Source organism: Python bivittatus, unplaced genomic scaffold (genome assembly GCF_059951505.1).
Source record: "Python bivittatus isolate LINGU-HERP-01145 unplaced genomic scaffold, Pbiv_v1 ctg000070_np1212, whole genome shotgun sequence".
In the NCBI taxonomy this organism is placed as follows: domain Eukaryota; kingdom Metazoa; phylum Chordata; class Lepidosauria; order Squamata; family Pythonidae; genus Python; species Python bivittatus.
This window is the reverse complement of record NW_028277034.1, coordinates 131,340-155,121: the sequence shown is the minus strand read 5'-3', so window position 1 is coordinate 155,121 and position 23,782 is coordinate 131,340.

The window sequence follows — 23,782 nt, the reverse complement described above, 5'->3', positions numbered from 1 at the left end:
CTTTTGCTGATGACTTAGTTTTGATACTACAGGACCCTCTGGAATCTGCTGAACATTTGATGAAGAAACTGAAGGAATTTGGTTCACTGGAGGGTTTTAAAATAAACAAAAACCAAAAATGTTAATTAAAAATATGACCCTGCCTAATCAAGATCTGTTGATGAGCAAGACAGGTTTCAGGACTGAAAAAAAGGTGAGATATCTGGGGGTGATTCTGTCAACTAAAAATAGTGTGTTGTTCCAGAATAACTATGGTAAAATTTGGAATGAAGTGAAAAAAGATTTGGTAAGATGGGAAAAATTACAATTGTCCCTCATGGGGAGAATTTCTGTGATTAAAATGAATGTTTTGCCTAGCATGCTGTTTCTTTTCCAGACTATACCAATTCTGACTACAGATTTACCATTTAAACAGTGGCAAAGAGATATATCTAAGTTCATTTGGCAGAGTAAAAAACCAAGAATTAAATGTAAATTGTTACAAGATGCCAAGGAATGAGGAGGTTTGGGTCTGCCTAATTTAAAACTGTATTTTGATCCTTGTTGTTTGCTCTGGATGGATAACCTTGGAGAATAAAGAATTATAAAAACTTGAAGGTTATGAATCAAGATTTTGGTGGCATGCCTATTTATGGTGTGATAAAGTTAAAGTTAATAAGGATTTTAAAAACCATTATATTAGGAATGCCTTACTGCAGATTTGGAATAAATATAAGGCAAGACTGTTTCCTAATGTACCTTTGTGGTTGTCACCTCAGGAAGCATTTACTAGAAGAGAAAATATGGGAGAAATGAAGTGGTTAAAATATAAAGACTTGTTAAATTTTGAGGAAGATGAACCAAGTTTTAAAACAAAAGAACAGTTAGAATCAGAAGGTTTTATATGTCATTGGTTTACTCATATGCAGTTGTTTGAACGTTTTAAGCTGGATAAAAAGAACTATAGATTTGTTAATAAAACATCTTACCTTGAGACTCAGCTTTGTACAAATGATGAACTTATTATTGCTAAAATGTATAAGATGTTGTTACAGATGAATCTAGAAGATGAACAAGTCAAGGAATGTATGATTAAATGGGTTAAAAACTTTGGTATAATATCATGTGGAACAAAGGTTTGAAATGTATGTTGAATTATAATTTAAAAGAAAATTTTTAGAAAATGATGTACCGCTGGTATTTAACTCCTGATAAGCTATCAAAAATGTATACTGATATAACAAATGTTTGTTGGAAATGTTCGCAGGGTGAAGGAACCTTTTGTCATCTTTGGTGGACCTGTGAAAAGGCTAAACATTTTGGGACCAGATATGTATTGCTATTCAAAAGATTCTTAAAGTGAGCATTCAAAAAAGCCCAGAATTGTTCTTATTTGGTCTGATGGAGAAAGGACTGGAGAAACAACATGGAGCTTTGCTTTTATATATGACCACAGCTGCAAGACTGTTATACCTGCAAAGATGGAAGGACTCACAAATACCTACAGTGGAAGAATGGATTATCAAATTAATGAATTTGGCTCAAATGGTGAAGTTAACAGTGTTAATAAGAGATAATACTGTTTCTAAATTTGTCTCCTCATGACAACCCTTCTTAGATTACATGCTTGGGTGGGAAAAAAATGAAGCTTTGATTGTGGGATTTAATGATTAGATGGTTTGTGTTGATAGAAATAATGTGAATTTGGATTAATTAGTGGTAAGAGATTAACCTTTTTTAAAAATTTGTATTCATATCTGAATTGGAGATAGTCGGAAGTCACTTCTTTTCATCTTTCTATCTGTTTTCACTACTTAGTTTTTGTCTTTTTCTTTTAGTTCTTTCTTTTCTATACTTTCTGATTTGTATTTTAACTGTGCTTTTTATATATATCTTAATAAAAGTTTCAACAAAAAAAGTTGTAATTGCAAGGTCTTAGATATTAATAAGTTTGAGGGCAAGGGAAGTACATGCAATTTGCATGAAAATGTGCAGATGGTTGCAAAACTCTATAATAACAGGTGCAGGAGTAAGATTGAGGTATCAATTTTATTTATTTGTTTATTTATTTATATGCCATCTACTTTTCCAGTTCTAGGTGGCTTATTTCATATTAATAAAATTAGAGTGTTCATTCATAAACCAATAAATAATAAACTATTAAAACTATTAATCAGCCTGTTGCTGCCACTGAGTGGCAGTAAAGTCACAATGCAATTGGACAGGAATGACTGCAGAGCCAACTGTGTTAACAGCAGAGGAACTGATAATTCACCATTCTCCAGACCAGCATCCCATCTCATCCTGTCTCACAGACTTCACCAAACCTTTATGAATATTCTTGAACATGAGAGAATGGATTAGCACAGAGGATTGAAGACAGGGAGAGCCCTGCAATAACTTTCTCAACGTTATTCAAAACTGTCTTAAGAGACTCGGGTGACCTCAGTGCCTATGCCCAGTTTTGGCTGACGCTACCTGCCCTGGTCTAGCCTAGACTCCAAGATCCATGCCCTCATCCTCACCTGATTTTATTGTGTGTGTTCTATGTGATGCTTCCTTGAAGACAATCTAGAATGGAGGTGCCTGATTTTTAAGTGGGGGCTACAGGGGATCATGTTATTGTTAATATACTGTACTGTCTCTTGAGTAGCTATGGGGCCAAATTTAAGGTGTCCATATTTTAGCATCTCAAATGGCATATGAGCCAAGTGCCATCTTGCCTAGGGTCACCCAAACATCCAATCCTGGGGTTGCAGTGGGCCATTTAAGCCAATGAGCCCAACCCTCCGCTCAGTGTAGGAATCCAGGTTAAAGCCACTGCTTCAGTGGAGTCACTGACTTTATTAATGCTGATTGATGTTTTATTAAAAATGTTAAAGAAAACAAGAATAACTGCTAAAGACTTATAGGTTGAACCTCTCAACCAGGATGTTCAGAAATTAGAAGCTTGTCTGAAAAAATTAGGGCTATAGCAGGGGAGAACAGTATTAACAGATGCCCTCACTTAGTGAAATGGCATTCAAATGACACCTTGACCTTGTCCATTGCAGGTCGGAATAAGGTATCCAAAGCAGCCCCTGTCAAGGGAAAAGGAGAAGAAAGCAGTTTGTAAAGCACCCAGTGGAGTCCTCCCCATTTCACCTCCTCAGGTATCTTTTAATTAGCATAATTCGATGCCCACCATGATATTCCTCATTTCATCTCCCTTGTGGAAATGAATGAGGCTTCTTCGACATGGCTGGCTGGGTTGGCCACCCTCTGCTCCTAACTGCCTCTCCTGTCCTGCCTTTTACACTTGTAAACCCTACAGAAATGCAGGACAGTAGCCATTCGCTCCTTCAGGAAAATAAAGAAGAAATTCTGTGATGCTATGCACTTTACTCTAACAAAGATATCCATTCAACAACAAATATTTTATTAAAACAAATTGTTGTACTAGAAAAACTGACCCCCTCCAGATATTTTTATCTTCCCAGTGTATCTTGCACATTACCTGGCCATCTTGTGCATAAGAAGAAAAGGAGCCAGTTAAAGAAACAGCAATTGAGAGGAAAAGGAAAAAGAATCAACAGAAGGGGAAAAAAGAAAAGGATCCATCTGTGAAGAAAAGGGGGCATTTCAAGGGAACCTGAGGCCGCTGTGTTGGGAGCCCAGAGCTGGATCCTGTTTCAGACTACCTTACAGTACTGAGACAGTATTGATTGCACTTGCAGATGACGATTGGTGGGTCTGGGATGAGGGTAGTGGGGACACAGTATTGCAGGAGTTCTCCTCCTTCCTCCAGGGTCAGCTCCAGGCAATGGGAGGAAAGGCCTAACTCCAGAGCTCTGCTTTAAGGGGCTCCTCAGGTTCCACACTAGCTCTGCTCCTATCTAACTTTTAGCTGCTGGATGACAACAGCAAGCTGGCAATACCTCTTAGCTATAGGCCAACCCAGTGATGTAGTCAAGGTTCTTTCCCAGTATCTGGAGGCCATGGGGAAGTGCTTGGAAGGGGAAGAACAAGCTCCAGCTCAATCCAAGTGGCAGTGCATTTTAGGCTCCACCCTAGATCTGCTAACCTTCCATCTTTAATTCTGGATGGGTAAACTCCAGACAGAACTGGTGTGCAATTGGGAGGTCCTCTTGAACTCATGGCTCTTGCGTGAAGAGCAGGTGGAAGCCATAGCAAGGACAGCCTTTACACAAATCCATTTGAGTGCGAATTGCATCTATTCCTGGATTGAGATGCCCTGGTCATGGTTACTCCTGCCTTGGTCATCTCTTGCTTGATATATTGCAATGTGGTCTACATGGGGTAGCCCTTGAAGACCATTAGGAAGCTGTAACTGATCCAGTTGTAACTGGAAGCTGTAACTGTCCAGTATGGACACATGATGGTATGCCGATGTGACACCACTACTTCACAAACTACACAAAGTCACAAATTGTGGGTTGAGTAGCCATATAAATTGATTAAATTAAATAAAATGAAATTAATTAAAATTCTGTGATGTTATATATTTTGAGGTCTATGTATTAGTTCTGTCAGAAAGATATACATTCAATATGAATTATTTTATTAAAGCAAATTATTGTACATTTATGTAGAAAAACTAATGGGGATTTCCAGTTTATTTTATTTGTGATTATTTTGTAGAGGTTACTTAGTTTGTTGAAAGTAATTTTTAAGCTGTAAATGATCAAAAAGACCTATTTGTTCTAGAAGCAACAGGACTTTTGATTTACACCTCAATTTTTCCAGTATTTTTTTTCTTGTGTTACAATTCCATCATAAATAAATCAGAGCATCTAATCTATGAGAACCTGACACATTCCCTTAGAATTCTCCAGCTGCAAAATCCACCTTCAGGGAAAAGCTAATATTTGTCATTTTTTTTCAGATTATTATTATATCACATTCTATTGTAGCATACTATACTATAAAATCCCACAAGTTGTAATTTATGGCAGTAATTATATTCATTATGTGTTTGCTTCTACAGTATATTTGTGAAAGATGAAGAATGAAATTCTTTGTTTAAACATTTTGGATATCAGATGCTGAAATCACCAAGCTTAAAAGTATGCAGCTAACTCCCAGTTAGTATTTCCTCCTTGAATACAGTCTATAATATATAAATTTAAGTGTGATTTAACTGAAAGGAGAAAATTGCAAGTAATTATATGGTACAGGATTGTGATAAATATAGAGACATATTTGAAGATCTCTACAAACAGGGAGTCACTTTTTTTACCCATTTCTGACAAAATCACTGACCTGCATAAAAACAGGCAAAAACATAAACCACAAAAAAGAGTATTGCCGGGTACTTACATTTTCTGAAAGGGTCTGTGCTTTGCAAGCACCTGAAAGTAACTCAGCCTTCTTATAAGCCACGGAGACGGAAGGAAAAGGGAATTAAAAATAACCAGTCTTGTTGCCCACTTATTCCCATTAGCAACATTCACTTTTGTGAGTCATGAATCATTAACCACAGTTTTATCATGAGTAAGATAATTCAGTATTTTGTAAATTCCCATCACTGATATAAGAGGAAACAGCATACTAAAAAAATATTTTCTATTGTTTGGTTTATATATTCTGGACAAATGTAATGTAGAATATTTACTTAAATAATACAGCTATTTGCTTTGCTTAAGATTTGTTTTAAAAGGCATCACTTCCTGCAGGCAGGATGATAATACTCTAAAATATAATCATGAATTTTAGACCATTATATTCCCCCTGACATCTGTGTGGCTCCCATCATAGTGGCCTTCTGGAAAGTCTTAAAGACCTGGGTCTTCTTCCAGGCCTTGGGCTAGGGTGGTTGGGGCCCCTGCTGGATTGTGTCTGGCCGTGGTTGCTGGATCCACCATCAGTTTTTGTTGTTTACTCTTTTATTTTCTTGTAATTATTGTATGCTCTTTTATGTTTCAGTTTTACTGTATACTGCCCAGAGTTGATTGGAATCAGGTGGTGTCTAAATCAAATAAATTAAATTAAGATGCACAGTATTGTAAAATATGTGCAATGATATAAAAACATCACAATAAATTATTGAATATTTCTTCCAGAATATGTTCAGGAATACAATAATATTTTAATACTATACTTAAGAAAAGTATGGCATTAAACTATAATTTATGAAAAAGGTAGATTACAACAATTGAAATACAGAAGCTGACAATAAAAATAAATCTCAATTAACAGTTAAAGGTTTGATGTCGTCTTGCTGTTTTCCTCCTTGGGGACAGCATTCCTAGCCTGGAAGCCACAGAAGAGAAGCCCCCCTCCCCCCACAGGTACCAGAGCACCAAGTATAGGGGAGCAAGGGCATCTTTAGAAGGTCAGGATCATTGTAGGAGTTACAACAATCCCTCAACAGTCAGGCTGTAAGCCATTAAAAATCAACAATTTCTCCTTAATTATGAAAGAATGGCTGCTAGTGCAATTCTTTGAGTATAGGCATTTTGTTATCACTCCACCTTGCACCAATTAAAAGGTTGGGCACTGTAGTTTGCACCACTTCCAATTCCTGGATATGTTTCAAGAGAAGCCACATAGCACATTTCAAGTAATCAGGATTGGTTAGAACCAATGCATGGATACCTGACACCAGATCTCACCAGTTCAGGAAAAGTCACAGATGGTGACCTTAACACAGCCCTTTCTGTTGTGTGTCACTTCCCTCGCAAGCCTAAGTCTTTATGCTTTGCCTTTCTACATTTGGGTAGGAAAATCAAATGCATGAGTGTAACATAAGAATGGGGACCATTCTAGATAGCAGTACATGTGAAAAGGATCTATGTGTCTTGGTGGATCACAAGCTGAATATGAGCTAACAGTGTGATGCAGTTCTTCCTTCCCAGCTTCTTTCAAAATGGTTGCTGGTCTTTTCTTAGCAACAATAAATAAGTAATTTGTCACTTCCTTCTAGGTTTTTTACTTTTTCCCCATCTAACCCATAGCTCTAGTATTTCTGGGTGCTCTCCCACCTCCCATCTATCTACTAACTATGCCTGGCCGTATTTGACTTTTAGAGATCAATCAGGGTAGATCCTTGGCTGTGCAATGATGGTCCAGCTGACGTAACAGCTACATATTCAGCTCAAAAGTAACCCAGTGCCCCTTGTAGGCATAGCTCATTTCAACATGTTCCCTATTACTGTTATAATTGTAAGATTTTCTTTCTATATTGCTGTATTGTTACTTAAAATTAAAAAGGATCTCTTAATGGAATCCAGGCATCAAGACATGACTGAAGCACTGAAGATCCTACTAAAAGGTGGTCTAGAAGGAAGAGGCCAAGGAACAGAGATGTATAGAGATGGCTATGCATCTTTATTTGTTTGCTTATATACCTCTTTCAACCAAAAACGATCAAGTGATTTATATTGAACAAAATGACCATGAGAATAAAATCATTTACATTTCCAGCACAGGTAGGATTCTACATGCACATAACTTCCATCCTAGCCTAAAGAAAGGCTGCGCCCTATATTTGGTGAAGACAAAGACAAACTCCCCCATAGAACTGGCTTTCCCCCAGATCACAAGTGGAAGCCCAGAACATCTGCCACAGGAGGTCAGGGAACGGCAACTTCTTTTCAAAAAGGGGGTTGATGAAATTGACTCCCCTCACTGAGTTCAATGGTCATTCTAGATGTCTTGCCTCAAAGTCCATCCTTGAAATGTCCATATCCAGACAGTAAGATCCAAGAAGGGCTGATCTCTAAGACTGGCCAATGAAAATGTAGGTGCCCAGAATCCATTTTAGACATCTTTTGCAAAAGATGGCAAAAGACTTTTCCATCATGTAGACCACTCCTCTTTCTATCTATACCTACCAGCTCAGAAAGCAAGAACTATAAAGTTCAATAAGAAAAGATGCCTATTGGAAAAGTAGTGGAAGCAATTCAAATGGCATTTAGAGTGATATGCACAGGAGGACTGCAACCTTAAATGCTTTCTTCAGCATTCATTACAAATATTATAATTTTCCCATCATATTCTTTGGTAAGAGTGGAGAGAAGGAAATATTATTTTACATTTTTAAAGTATATCCTAACATTGCATTCCTTTGGAATGTAACAAAGTAAAGTTTAGTAGCATCTTTAGTAAAATGTAGTCAGGTGAGTTAATTATTACATTTCTTCCAAGCTCGCAGTTACTGATTTCGTTATGCCTGTATTCTGAGAAACTTTGAAATATTGCACACTTAGGAAATTGCTTCTTGCGGATCTTATGGCTAAATGTTGCATGACTTCACCAGATTCCTAGACTGAAATGTGACTCACTGTGTACCAGTTTCACCCACATCAGCGCTGTAATGATGAGACAGGGTATTTTATTATATAGCTTCCTTTGCTCAGCATATCAAGTACCAAATTGTGGGAACCCACCTGTGGGGTTTAATTGCATCTCCAAACTGAATGAAGAAATCTGTTTAAAACAGGCTGAACGAGAATGTTCTAAGTCAGCCTAATCAGAGCCAATCTGCTTGCAGAGTCACCCCCTTTGTGAGAGGCACTACAGAAAACCTTAGTGAAAAGTCAAGGAGGGCCACATGGTCTCCTCTTGCAGACTGAAGGTATAGAGGGAAGCAATGGCAACTGGGAATAAGGAAGTTCCCCTCTCCTCTGACCCATGTGTGTTCATGTGTATGGAACCCATCAGCTATCCATACAGGAAGGAATGCAATGGATTTCTCTCAATGTTTCTGTGGAATTTCCAAGTCATAACTTTCTTCTGCTTTGGAATAAGCGGTGAGGTGGCCTTACAAATAAAAAGAAAGAAAGAAAGAAAGAAAGAAAGAAAGAAAGAAAGAAAGAAAGAAAGAAAGAAAGAAAGAAAGAAAGAAAGAAAGAAAGAAAGAAAGATTTACAAATAATGTGATCTGTCAGGTGGAAAGAAGGGGATATTGCACCATTCCCAAGTCCAGCATCAGTACATCCTCTCCACAAAGCACAATCCTCTCCACATGGTTATAGGAGCAAGAAAGACAAAGTCCTTGATACTCCTTGAGAAACGTTTTTGTGACTGAGAGAGTAAGAAAAAAACCAATGTTACTGAAAAAAATGGCAGTGACGCTAATTTACTATGAAGCAAATATGTGGAAATTTATTCTATAGCACTGGTGATTTTCGATTGCTGCATTTGATTAACCATTACAAAATTTAACTCAGTAATATTTATTCAGTTTAAATAATATCATCTATATTACAACAATTCATTTGTAGATATAACTGTTTTTAATCACAAAATCTCAACCTGGCATTTCAAAACAAGTCACTTGATTATCATATGTGGTGGACATGAAAAAAAACTCAGAAGTATTGAAAATATAGCACCATTCAGAAAAGTTTAGAAACTAAATTTGAAACATTTTTTTTAGTAGGTACAATCCCAGAATACATTTACAAGAAACACCATAATTTACTGAGATAAATGCTCATGGCTGTGAAGGTAAACTTTGCCCAACATTTGAAGAAAAATACATTGCCGACAATATTTGACTGGGAACTTAAACTTGGAGAATATGCAGCATTGACGAAACTAACCACATATATCCACAACAGAAGTTTAACCAAATTCAAGCAAGAATGGTTTCCAAATACTGTATATAAACACATCACACAGCAAAGCAATCACAGACAGTATGGGTTTTAAGGGGGTCTAAATGTTTACAAACACTGTAAATCGGTTGGATCACAGAAGTTAGAGATTAAATACCTATCTCCTTTTTTCAGGCAGTTCCTTTTTTTCTTTCTTTTAATATTCATAAATAACAATAAATAATAATACAGTGAAGATCTTAATATTAAGTATTTAGAATTAAGCTCAAAGGTCTAAATTTTTTTCATATAAAATAATTCAATGCACTTTGCAATTTTTTAATCAGTCACTAACTGCACAACTTAACCTTATGTTCATCAATATTTTAGAAATCATATTCAACATTTATACAGTTTTGTGGACTGATGAAACAAAGATTGAACTATTTGGAAAGAACACGCAGCACTACATGTGGAACAAGTCCACAACAGAATGACTTCAGAAAAACAAAATCCGCCTTTTGGAGTGGCCAAGTCAGAGCTCAGACCTCAACCCAATAGAGATGCTATGGAATGACTTGAACAGAGCCATATGCATGAGACGTCCAAAGAATATGACAGAGCTAAAGCAGTTCTGCCAGGAAGAATGGGCTAAAATCCCTCCTGAACAATGTGCAGGTCTGATCCACAGCTACAGGAAGCGCCTGGTTGAGGTTATTGCTGCCAAGGCGGGGGTCAACCAGTTATTGATTCCAGGGGTTCACTTACTTTTTCCACTAGCATTTTGAATGTGGAATGAGTGTGTTCAATAAAGACATGAAGGATCAGAATTGTTTTTGTGTTATTATTTTAGGCACATTATATTTGTCAATACTCTTGACTTAGATGATGGTCAGATCACATTTTATGACAAATTAATGCAGAACACCATGAAATTCCAAAAGGTTCACATACTTTTTCTTGCAACTGTATTATTTTTTCTTTATCTTCAAATGTTTAATTTATCTTAATCATCACACTAACAGTTTCCAGGTTATTGTATAAATCCATTGCACTCAGTTATTATCTGTATTCTATAATGTATTATTCATATTTTATAATGCAATTAAACAATTAACTTGGAATGAAAAAAAAAACCCAAGTTACTTGATGGGGGAACAGGGAAGTGGTTGTTTGTTTGTTTATTAAGTTTATATAGCCGTCCACCTCACAAATGTGACTCTTGATGGTGTACAATAAAACAATCAAGTAAACAATTATAAAACAATGGTATAATAGAACAATTAAAAATTAGAAACAATTTAAAACAGAGATATAAATAAGACTCCAGGAGAATGGAGCAACATCCTACATACAGTGTAGCCCCCTCACAGGCTCCCCAAGGATCCCAAAGCCTGTTGAAAGAGCCAGGGTTGAGAGATTTCCTAAATGTCAATAGGATCAGGACTAATCTCCCCCTCACAAAATTCCACCTTATTTATTTTGGCCATGTCATGTGATCAAACTCACTGGAAAAGGAAGTTATGCTCAGAATGGTCAGCCGTAAAAGGAAACGAGGCCACCAAAAAACATGGTGGCTAGACACCATCAAAGCCAACACTAACCAGAGCATAAAGCAACTGAATGAAAATGTAGAAGATTGGAAAATGTGGAGAGAGCTGATACATAGAATCGCCGAGAATTGGACATGATTGAACAGAGAGCATCATCATCATCATCATACCTAATCCATCTTGATCATACCTTGCAGTAGCCCTCTATTAACAAAAAGAATCAGTATTCTGCAATGCTTGCCACTGAACTGCAGTTTAGAGATGTATAAATCAGCCCTATAAGGTATAGCAAGAAGTCTCCCTCAGAAATTGAATGGAGACTCATTATGGGCAATAGTGGCTTTTAATCCCTTGGAGAAAGCTAAAAACAAATTTATTCCAATTAAATTAGCTACTACAGTATTTACAAAAAGCTGGGGAATTGGCATTAAAAATTAGGCACTTAAAGACTCTTTTGATAAAGGAAAAGGTTATTTTTGATACCTTCTCCCTACAATTCTAATGGTATTTCTGAAAATATATTTTCTACAGTATTTTGTAATGCCAACCCCTGTCCTGGAATGCTCTCTGGATTATTTATTTTGAGTTAAGATTATGTGCACTAAATGACACTGTGCTGAGACCTGCCTCTAAGACGGCCTTTTTTTACTTGTTTCTGGTAGAACCTCTAGACTCTCAGTATTTAAGATTCTGTCAAATATTTATTTATTTATATCAAATTTGTCACCGCCTATCTCGTTGAAACAACTCATTGAAATATGCAGCAGGATGAAATGTATTATTACAATCTGTATATTGGGAAGCCATTTTGAAGCCTGTAAAGAAGGACATTATTATGGTAGCCATCGTTTTCTGCTAGTTTTCGGAACTTTCTTTTATTTAGGAAGCATTCAACATATAACTCCCGCATGTGCCCTGAGGTGGGCCTACCCTCCCTGCCCTCTCATATCTGAGTTACCTTATGATGCAACTGACCTCAAAGTCTAGGATGGATCCTTTTCACCCAACCGAAAGAAATTTAAGTCTGAGGATATAAACAAACTACCTTTGGTAAATGAGTTTGACTCCATTCTCTTCTGTTCCATTTCATTTAACAGAACAAGGAGCATTGTAAAGCATCTTTGTAAGCCATAATATATTGTACAAAAAAAGATTGCAGTAAAATTATTTCCGGTTTTATAAAGTATTTACTGAATTGCCTGGAAAGCAAATTATGAGTCCAAAGGAGAAATTTCATGGGGCCTACAGAAGTCACATCAGATCATTACCAGATTATTTATGAACTGCCTTTAAATGGTTTCCAAGAACTTCCTTTTTATTACTTCTGCATTCTTGCATACATCTCAAGAGAATTTAAAAAGCCAAAATTGCATGAGATTTTATGCAAGAAAGCTGAAGTCTTAAATGACTTCACATGACATTGCTAATTTTTTTCAAGGCTTTGAAATTAGGGATTTCACACAGTTTTGCAAGATTCCAAATCAGCTTTTGCAGGGACACATGACCACTGAAGGAGATAATGTGGTGGAACACAGGCCTTAAAAGGCTACTATCCCCAATAAACCCTTCACAGTTTGTAAAAAAGGATGGGGGCAAACATAAATCTTCCAAAACATAAATCTTCCAAGGTGGAAATGTATTGTAGGATTCCTTGATTTTATTTATCAGGGCAAAGTTTTAAATAAAATGAGGACAAAAACTGGTAATGTTTAACCTCTGTACCTTTAATTTTCAGCCTCTTATAAAATTGTGCATGCGTTTAATATAGTCTAGAGGAATAGTCACATATTTATGTTTATTACTTACGGTATTTAGCTAGCTGACCATTGGTTGATTTTATTTATTGGTTTATTTATCTATCCAATTTATACGGCCACTCATCAATCTAAGTAAATTCTGGGCAGCAAACAAAGTAAAACAAAACATTCCATTAAAACTAAAGAAAACCAAACTGAGGGTATCAATAAAACCTCCATAACTATCCTCCATAACTATGAATCACATACACCCATGCCAGGGCACCCATGGTTAACATCCCACCTCCAATACCTGGGGGAAGAGCTGGGTGGAGTTGGGGCCATCCATGTCTCAGGGGGAGGAAGGCTGTTCCATAAGGGAGGGGCCATAACAAAGAAGGTAGCACTGCTTCACTGAGGAGACCTGGTGCATGCCCAGTCTGCCAGGTCTGGTGGGACAGGCAGAAACCATCAGGGAGTGGCAGTCTGACAAGTAACCTAGCTCCATGCCATGTAGGGCTTTAAAGGAGACAATCAGCACTTTGAATTGCACCCAGAAACCACTGGGAGTCAGTGCAGCTCATGTAGCAGTGCCGTTATGTGGGCATAGAGTGATGCACACAGTACTGCACATGCCACTGCATTCTGGACAAACAGAAGCTTTTTGAATGTTCCTCAAGGGCAGCCCCTTGCAGAGACTGTTGCTATAGTCCAACTGGGAGATGACTAAGGCATTTTGAAAGCAAAGCAAACTCAGCTGCGGTTACTATTGGTTGGAGGACCACTAGCTGGACTGGGAAGTCAAAATGACATTGTGGAGGAAGGTATTGGTGAACCACGGCCATAACACTGCCAGAAAAGATGCATGAATGCAGCCACCCACAGCTGAACTTTACTTGGGGGCATCTAAATTTTATTCAGCCAGTTAAACACAGATTTTGCAAGCATCAACATATATTCTGAATAGAGGACTAAATCACTCCCAAGTTTAACTATGGTTGAAATTATAATGATTTTTTAAAAAAATCCTTAATAACATGTACCACAGAGAGAAGGGAATTCATACTGTATTGAGTTCAAGAAAACACCAATGGTGGGAGGGTTTCAAAGAAGACTGGAATCTAAGCTGGGAAATTGTTTTCCTACATTACTGAATTTGAAAAATCAAATATCCGTAAGATAATTGATCAGCTATATTCAAAATCAATGATAAAATACAGATGTTTTTTTAAAAAGCCAGTGATTATGCATAAATGTTTTACTCTTATTACATTGTCTACAATAATTCCTGCTGGGGATGTTCACTATTCAGTGAAGCAAAGCATATAAAAGCCGTTCCAAAGTATACAAATATTATGAAATAGAATCAAAAGATATTTAGGCGTGATCATCTAGTAATTATTTAGGCCAGCAGGAACCTCCCAAACATTTATAATTTTCCTATATTATAAACAGACTTACTGGTAATGCTGATATCAATCAATCAAATTAGGATGGGCAGGTCCTTCAAAGCTGAAGCCAAACGGCTGCATCAGCAGCATCAGCTGCAAACCAGCTTGGAGTGGCCAGGTCACAAGGAGAGCAGGGAAGTCCTATTAATTCCCAGTTTTCCTAAGGACTACTATTTAGAAGAGCTAGAAGAGGAAGTGGAATGTATTTCTTCATCCCTATCTGAATGATGAAACTGCCCACTAAAACATGTGAGTCACATGGTTATAGGAAACATCAGAGTGGGTGGGGTGTCTTCCACAGGCCTGACATGGCACGAATGACCTATTTTGGGGATGGTGTAAAGTGGGCTAGAGAGGATTAGGGTTATCCTTCCTGACTATGAAAGCAACACCATTTCTTTTTTTGTTTTCATGTCTTGGTCTTCTGACTGAAAGTGCCCAGTTCCAGTCCATTTCAGTTTGCTGATGCCTAAGATGCCAGTGTATCGTCAATTCATTTCATCTTTCATTATGCTGAGTTTTCATTCATCTTGTATTCTGTGTTCCCACTGTAATTATACCCTGGGCGTGATATACTCCTGGCGTTCTTCGCTCATCCCTCCCAGGAACACAATTCTTTTTTCCAATCCATACCACCCCCACCCCCACCAGGATGAGCCAGCCTGGCAGCACTTGAGAAGGAGGCAGTTCTTTAGCATATTTTTTTATTATGAAAAATTATTTTCTTATGAAAAACATCAAACCTTGCTATATCTCAAAAAAAAAGTTATCCTATTGGATTATCCTGTTAATTTTCCTGAGATCACAATGTAAGAAAGTGTATTATAACACTCATTTAACTGGGGAAAAAAAAATCCCTCCTTCCAAATCTTTTTAATCATTCTTGTCAGCATGTAAATCACCAGCTGTTTAGATGTTATTTTCTTATTGTCTACAATTAATATTCCCTCCCCCCCAAAGGTAACTGTGGGTCTTCCTAACTGATGGTTTACCTGTGTCTGTAAATATTAAACCACAAGAAGTTTCTAATCTGTCAGCATATCTACCACAAATGAAAATATGGGCCTCTCTCATTGCAGTTATCCCAGCAAGGCATTTATGTATGTATGTATGTGCCCTGGTTTGCTGTACTATCTATAGTATTTTGCTATAATTTTCTATAAGTTGGGCAGAGGATAAGAATATAGCTTGGAAACCCAGTTCTTATTCCAATCCTCTTCCTCAGTGTCTGAAAGTCATTTTCCAAAACTGATTTTAATCCATGTAATGGCAGGGTTTTAAATTCCATAGCATATATCCATCCCTTTTATAGACTGATTGATACCTTGAATTATTTTTTTCAAACCTAGTCAGATATCTTTTAATAGCTTGAATATTACGTTTGGAGGAGAAAAAGTAATGTATCAGTGGCAAATTAAATCTGACTGAATTGGCAAATTTATTGAATGTTTTTTTTAAAAAATGTGCTCCAATAAGTAAAAGTAAGAGAACACAACTCCCATTCTAGCTTTTGCCCTTTCATTTAATCCAAGGATTTCCTCACAAAAAGAATGGTCTACAACTAACCAAAGTGATGAAATGGAAGGAGATAGGCGAGGTTTTTCCATCACTGACTTTAAAAAAGGACTAGAAGTAAAACTGATAAAAAAAATTTTTTTTGTATAATTAACACAGCAGAATAAACTTTTAATTTACTGTGGAGCTCCATGGAAAACCATGACTTGGGCTTTATATTGGCTGCCTTTCCCACAATATTTCTCAGCTGTGCAGTTTTGTAATATATTTTATGTTTGGGAACACCCAATCCAGCATCATCTGATTTAGTATATATCACACAGGATGAAAGCATATATAAAGGCATAAAGTAATTTTTGTCATCTTTGAATTGTGAATTAAGATAGACTAATTAGAATAGCCTGAAATAAATATTACAACTTAGGTAATAAAAACATCATGATGGCATCCTTACCATGAAAGCTGAAGTATATTCCAACTTCCAATAGAAGAGAATATTCCAGGGTTGAACTGTGGAGTCCTTGGTGCTCTCTGAGCTTGGCTGTTTGCTTGCAGACGTTTCATTACTTGACTAGGTAACATCACCAGTGCTAGTGAGTGTGGGATTTGCTCTCTCTTTATATACAGTAGCTTGCCCTGCCAGTGTTGGTGGGGGTGTGGTTTTCTCCTTGGTATTTCCTTGAGAGCTCCTGGAGTACAAGGGAACTGCCAGAGGACTGGAAAAAAGCTGATGTGGTTCAAATCTTTAAAAAGGGGGGGAAAATGGATCCAGGAAACTACAGACCAATCAGCTTGACATCAATACCTGGGAAAATCCTGGAAAAGATTATCAAGTAGCGAGTTTGTGAGCACCTAGAAATTAACAAGGTGATTACTAGAAGCCAGTATGGGTTTGTTAAGAATAGATCATGCCAAACAAATCTTATTGCCTTCTTTAATAAAGTGACTAAATTAGGGGACCAAGGAAATGCTGTGGCTGTAATATACTTAGATTTTAATAAGGCATTTGATAAAGTAGACCACAGCCTACTTCTCAATGTGGGATAGACAGTACCACCACCAGATGGATTTGCAGTTGGCTGGCCAACCACACTCAGCATGTGGTCCTTAATGGAACTACATCTATGTGGAGGGAAGTATGCAGTGGGGTACCTCCAGGTTCTGTTTTGGGCCTAGTGCTCTTCAACATCTTCATGAATTATCTAGATGAGGGGATTGAAGGGGTGCTCATCAGATTTGCTGATGACACAAAGCTGCTAACTCTTCAGACAATAAATTCAAGATTCAGAAGGATCTTGACAGACTTGAGTGTTGGGTACTATCCAAGATGCAGTTCACCGGAGAGAAAAGTAAGATCCTGCACTTAGGCAGGAAAAAACAGATGCACAGATACAAGATAGGCAGTACCTGGCATAACAGTAGTATCTGTGAGAGGGATCTAGGTGTCCTGATGGACCACCACTTAAGTCTGAGTCAGCAGTGTGCTGCAGCTGCCAAAAAAGCCAACACAGTCCTGGGCTGCATCAACAGAGGGATATTATCAAGATCAGGGGAAATGGTAGTACCACTCTGCACTGCACTGGTGAGGCCACATTTGGAATACTGCATCCAGTTCTGGATACTACCTTATGAAAAAGATGCTGAGGCCCTAGAAAGAGTGCAGAGAAGAGCAACAAAGATGATAAGGAGTCTGGAGGCTAAATCCTACAAAGAACAGCTAAAGGAACTAGGTATCTTTAGCTTAATGAAGAGAAGACTGAGGGGCTCCAATACATGAAGGGCTGCCACAGGGAAGAGGGCATCGATTTATTCTCCATAGCACCTGAGGGTAGAACAAGAAGCTTGTCAGAAATAATGAGGAATTTCTTGACAGTGAGAACTATTAAGCAGTGGAACAGTTTGCCTTCTGGAGTTGTGGGTGCGTCATCACTGGAGGTTTTCAAGAAAAAATTGGACAACCATTTGTCCAAGATGGTATGAGGACTCCTGCCTTGGGCAGGGAGTTGAACTAGAAGCCCTCCAAGGTCCCTTCCAACTCTATGATTCTATGATTCTATGATTAGGGTATTGTTTTCTGCTTGCTTTGTGTGCTGTTAATCCCTGCTTATCTGGGTGTAGGCTGCAGGAGAGGATATGTTCTGGTCTTTTTGTTTCTTTCTTAGCTTTCTTATTCTCTCTTTTGCATGCTGTTTTAAATGTAGTTTATCTCTGTGTGTCTGTTGGTGGCTGATTTGTCTGAATGCCAAGCTTTCAGGAATTCCCTAGCGTTTTTGGATTTAGCTTGGTCTAGGATGCTCAGTTTCCCAGTTGAAACTATGGTTTAGTCTGTCCATGTGTTGTGAGATTGAGTTTTTGTTGTGTCTTTTGATTGCTAGTTGGTATTCATGGATACGTTCTGCTGCCTATCTGTCCTACATAGTGGCTGTTACAGTTCTTATAATGTATGTTGTAGATGACTCCTGTTTTTTTTCTTGGGCTACTGAGACTTTTAGTTTACTTAAGATGTTTTGGAGGGCTTTAGTTGGTTTGTATGCTATGGTGATGCCGTGTGGTTGTAATAGTTTGTTGCTTGTTTCTGAGTTGTTTTTGTTGTATGGTAGTGTTATCCTTTTCATAGCTTGTGCTGGTTGTGCTATAGTGGGTTGAGTGGTCAGGCACTTTTTGTAAAGTTGCGTGGGTTTCCATTTCATTGGAAGATGTTGTACAGATGGTCTGTTTCCTTTTTTTGCTGTTCTGGGTTGCTGCAGTGCATTTGTACTCATCTGAATAATGTTCTAATGCAGCTCCTCTTGTGGGAGGTTGGGTTGTTACTCTGGTAAAGGAGCACTTGGTTAGTGTGGGTTGTTTTTTGATGGATAGCAGGGATTAACACCAGACAAACAATCATGCAGAAAAGAATACCCTAATCAAGGAACTACCAAGGAGAAAACCACCCCCACCCCCAACACTGGCAGGGCAAGCTGCTATATATAAACAGGGAGCAAACTCCACACTCACTTATACTGATGATGTTACCTAGTTGGGTAATGAAACATCTGCAGGGCAAACAACCAAGCTCAGAGAACACCAAGGACTCCTCATTTCAACACTGAGCTACATATATTCTCTTCTATTGGAGCTTTATTCAATTTTAGTGTTTTTTTTTTAATTGCCTCTTTAGTCTCATCTTCCATATAGGTTGAGTACAAATTTGTTTTTGTGAATTTTATAAATAATATATTAAAATATTTTCATTATTTTGGGTAGCTGTCTGTTTACTATGTAATATAAAATAGTAGTTCACAAATTGCTTCATCATCTCTTTCACTGTAAAAACATGATAGAAATAGAAATTATAGTTCTTATCCTGCTCCTAATGTAGGTAGGTCAACAATTTACTGCCTATCAAAATATTTTTGTTTGACAAAGTTCAGCTTCCTGTAGATCTCTTTTATTTCCAGTAAATCAAATTGGTCCATATTACTTTTATCTTTTATTCTAAATCCAAGATCAAGTTAAGTTTGTGTCTTGATTCTAATTGTTTCAAATTACTCAGCAATATATTCTTGTTTTTGCATGGCTTTTCTTCTATTTGATGCCAGAGAGATAAACAAACCTCTCATAAGGTTTTACTAGCATCCCAGTAATCCAGTAAATCCCAGTAAATCAGGAGTTAAATTGATTTAGAGGAAGCTCTTTAGTACCGAATGACACTTCAGTTTATATCCTCTTGCAATAATAATAGTTAATTAAGTCTCCACCTATTTGATCTAGGAGTTCTGTTACACACACTGCTCCCAGGTTCGGCTTATGGTCACTCACTCACACACTCACAGCCTGTTGAGCCACGTGGATCTTGTCAGCCCCCCTTGCTTTCTACCTGGGTTTTCCAGATAGGTGCGGCTGGAGCAGACAAAACACACAGCCCTGGTCAACAGCCGGAAAATGATTAGGAATACACACAAATCACTTCCAGCCGAACACTGAGGCACAAGAGGTTCTTTGTAATACACAGAGACCCAGTGAATTTAAAGTAACAGCAAAACCTTACTGGTTGCAAGATACATTTGCTCTTTCTCATACACATGCACACGCTCATCCACACTTAGCCACATCCTTCCCAACTAGGCTGCCAGGCACTAGCTAGAGGGACGGAAGCCGCCAAGTCTGGATCCAAAGATGACTCAGGTGACTCAGCTCAGATGACTTAGAGTGGGCGGGCTTTGGGACCCCTTTTATCCCCCAAAGTCCTTGCTTTGTTGATTCACAAGTCTGGCAGCTGTTGATGGGATTGGGGTGAGGGTTTTCATGTGCTCAGGCCCAACTTCTTTTGTGGTTCAGGTCCTTTGTTTCTTTACTGACTTGCTTCCTTCTTATCTACCTCCCCAAAAGGATCTCATAGACAAGATTCCTGGCTTTTGTCCTCTCTGCTTATGTGCCTGCTTCATCTTTAGGTTATGGCAGCTTCAGCCTAGCCTCACAGTTCCGCTATTTATTCTTACAGGTGTTGGATTATGATCTGCATAAGTAGGAGCTGCTACCTCCCCATCTATGAGAATGGTTAACTGATAGTCCACCTATATATCTGAAAATTGGATGGATATTTATCATAGAAGCCATTTTTACTGCAATGTCACCTTATTATATCTCAAAATTGAAAAATTAAACATTTTTAAAATGTAAAAAGTACATTTTACAGGCACTGAAAAATCATAGAGATCTGATACAGGTCTGAAAAATTATCTGATGATTTTGCTATGTCCTGATATTATTTCAGGTGACCTTGAAATTATACAGATATTTTGCTTCCAAAACCATCTTAGTGCTATGTTTAGATAAACACAGTGCTCTTGAACTCCCAGAGATTCATTCACCTCTGAAGTGTTACTCAAATATCTCAGTCTAAGTCAGTCTTATGTAAAAGCTGGAATTTAAGTTTCAACAGCAGTAATTTTTTTAAATTAAGAAAATAAAACTAAAATAAAATAAAGCATAAAACCAGTTTCACAATATAGTTTGGGAGACAGTAGTATAAAGAGGTTAACCAATCAAGTTCTATGTAGTAAAGTCTGCCAATGGGATGGAAAATTAAAAAAGGCATGACTAAAAGCCAAAAGCTGGTGATAATATGTGAGTGAAATTAGTAGTTGAATCAGACAGCCCCATTGAAATGAGCAGCCCTTGCACAAAGCTATTCCTATGATTTTTTTTAAATTTTATTTTCAGGGATGGTCTCACTCTTGCCTCCTTTAATGAGTCTGGGACCAGTCTTTGCATAAAGATGAAAGTAGGATTTCCTGGGCCCAGGTGACCAGTCCCTTCCTACTAAATGTTTTAAGCCATGAAGGGGAAACAGGTAATTGGCCAAACTCTACAAAACACCTTTTCCACATCCTCAGTCCTTAAAAACTGAAAGTCACCCAAAAGAATCTTGCCATTCATACCTACATAACTGAATGTTCAAAACTGGAGTGTCTAAGTCACAACTAATGGTTTTGATGTTATCAATCTATTGAGTATTATACTCTTAAGTGAGTAGGGGTCAGAGACATGAGTTTATGTACATGTATGTATCTAAGTAAGATCTTCTATTGGTCAGTGACAAATAAGATATGGCAGGATATTAGATAGATAGATAGATAGATAGATAGATAGATAGATAGATAGATAGACAGACAGACAGACAGACAGACAGACAGACAGACAGACATAGAATTGACAATAAAACACATTAAAAATAAAAGTAAGAGTAAAAACCCAAAACAGGATAAGAATGTTACAGTTGGTGGTGGGCAATCAAGATGTGTCTGAGAACCTGCACTACTCAGTTCCCAACAAAGATGCTTTCACTGAGACTTCAGTAAGTCCAAAGTAAAGTTCCTTTATTAAGAAGTGTACAGCCTCAAAGCATTGCTGAAACTAAAAAGCCCGCACACCAATCTTTTCTTAAGCCCCCTTTTCCCTTCACTCCGCTTTCCCAGCCCATTAGTCTTTCTTTCTGGTTTCTCCTGGTCTCATGCTGGTACGACCTTGGCATTCCTGAGAACAGATAACATAGCATCTGCCTCTAACGGTTTCTTCTTCTATCCCCCCCCCCCCCCGCTTCTTGTAATGGCAGAACTGAAGCAAGCAAGCTAGGCACAATGGATAATAAGTGTGAGGTTTCTGACAGTGTATCTGCATAACAGAATTTGGCTATGTTCAAGGAAACTAAATCAAACTGAACTGGTAACAACAACGTATATTAAAAAGATCAGAATTTCCTGGGTGGTTTACCAAGGAAGCAGTTATAAGCCAGGTCCTAGGATGCTTATAGAGGGTACAGTATAGCAGGACATGAGCTGTAGTTTCAATAGCCCCTGGTTGACAGGCCACAATCTTAGCTCATAGGGAAGTTTTATATTGGCCCTCCAAAAGTGCTGTGGGAAGTGCATTGAAGCTTGCTGAAATTAGTGTTCTTTGGAATTTGGAGATAGTTATATAATTTAAATATTTCACTGGTTTGAAAGGGGGAGCTTGACTGGTCTTGTTGGCTTCTAGATCTTTAATATGTTGTTTAAATGCACTGAGCTCATAACCCATTGTTAAGAACGCTTCCCTGGAACAGCTGAGATATTGGAAGTTTTTGTAAAATTGTCCTGGTCCATCCTGATTCTGACCTCAGCAAGGACAGAACTCATGCCTGGGGGGCGGGGGGGGAACCAGTAACTTCAGCCAGGGTGCTATGATATGGGTCCATGCACCTGTTCTAACTTTAGTCAGCCCAGCCTCCCTCCTTAATTGGAATGCAAGGGGCTGCCTGGAATATGGCCCTTAGGAATTTAGACTGGACCCTTCCAAGAGGAGCAAAGGATCCCAACTGGGCACCAAACAAGAGCTGCACATGAGCCTTAGCTGAATATGACTTCAGTGCTGCTGGGGTAATCTGTCATCCCCTGGAAAAATGAAAGGGTTGTATTGTGGCAATTGTTTTTGGAGCATTTTGCGTAACCTAATTTTGGTAGGCACTGTGCTTAGTAGAACTATGGAAAACTGTGCCCAAATATTTAAAAGACTGCACTGCTTGAATACTCTGCCCATTTAACCTTCAGGCATGCAATTCAGGTTTCTTTGCAAAGATCAAAATCTTAGTTTTGGTATAGTTGATCTCAAAGGCTTCCTCAGAGCAATAATTGGCTAGGGCATTCACAACTCATTTAAATCCAGTTAAAATTTGTGAAAGAAGTGCTACATTATCTGCATGCAACAAGATTATAATAAGTCTGTTAGCTAGTTTCAGGGGATGAAATTTATCTATTTTGGCCATGAGCAGTTTTATGTACAGATTAAGCAGCAGGGGAGCTAAAATGCATCCCTGTCTCAGTCCTCAGTAAGTTGGAATCTCATTCGTTGTGGTGGCCTTGCATCCAACATTGATTCTGGAATTCTAGAGATTATGCATTAGCAACAGTAGCCATCTATCTATAGTAGGGTTTACAGGCTTAATCCAAAGACTTGCTCTGGGATCTAGATCAAATGTGGGCCTAAAATCAATAAATGTAGTATACAATACCAAACCTATTTTGGATGTGTATTTTTAAGCCAGATGTTGAACTATAAGTATAGATAGAATGTCCAGCCCTAAAGCCTGCTTGCTCATCTGCCAATACATGTTGTAGGTTGATCCAGTCAACTAATTTGTGGTATACGTGTCTGACATAGTTTTTTGTTGTTGTTGTTGTTTGTGCCTTCAAGTCAGTCTTGACTCCTGGTGACTGCCAGGACAAGTCCCTGCACTTTTATTGGCAAGATTTCAGAAGTGGTTTGCCATTGTCTGCTTCCTAGGGCTGAGAGAGAGGGATGGGCCCAAGGTCACCCAGCTGGCTTTGTGGCTCAGGCAGGACCAGAACTCACCGTCTCCCTGTTTCACTCTGGTGCCTTCACCACGACACCAAACTGGCTTTCTCTCTGACATAGACCTTACTAATTATACTTAAGAAGCTAAAGGGCCTATAATTAGCAGGCAGATCTTGGGTGCCCTTTTTTTA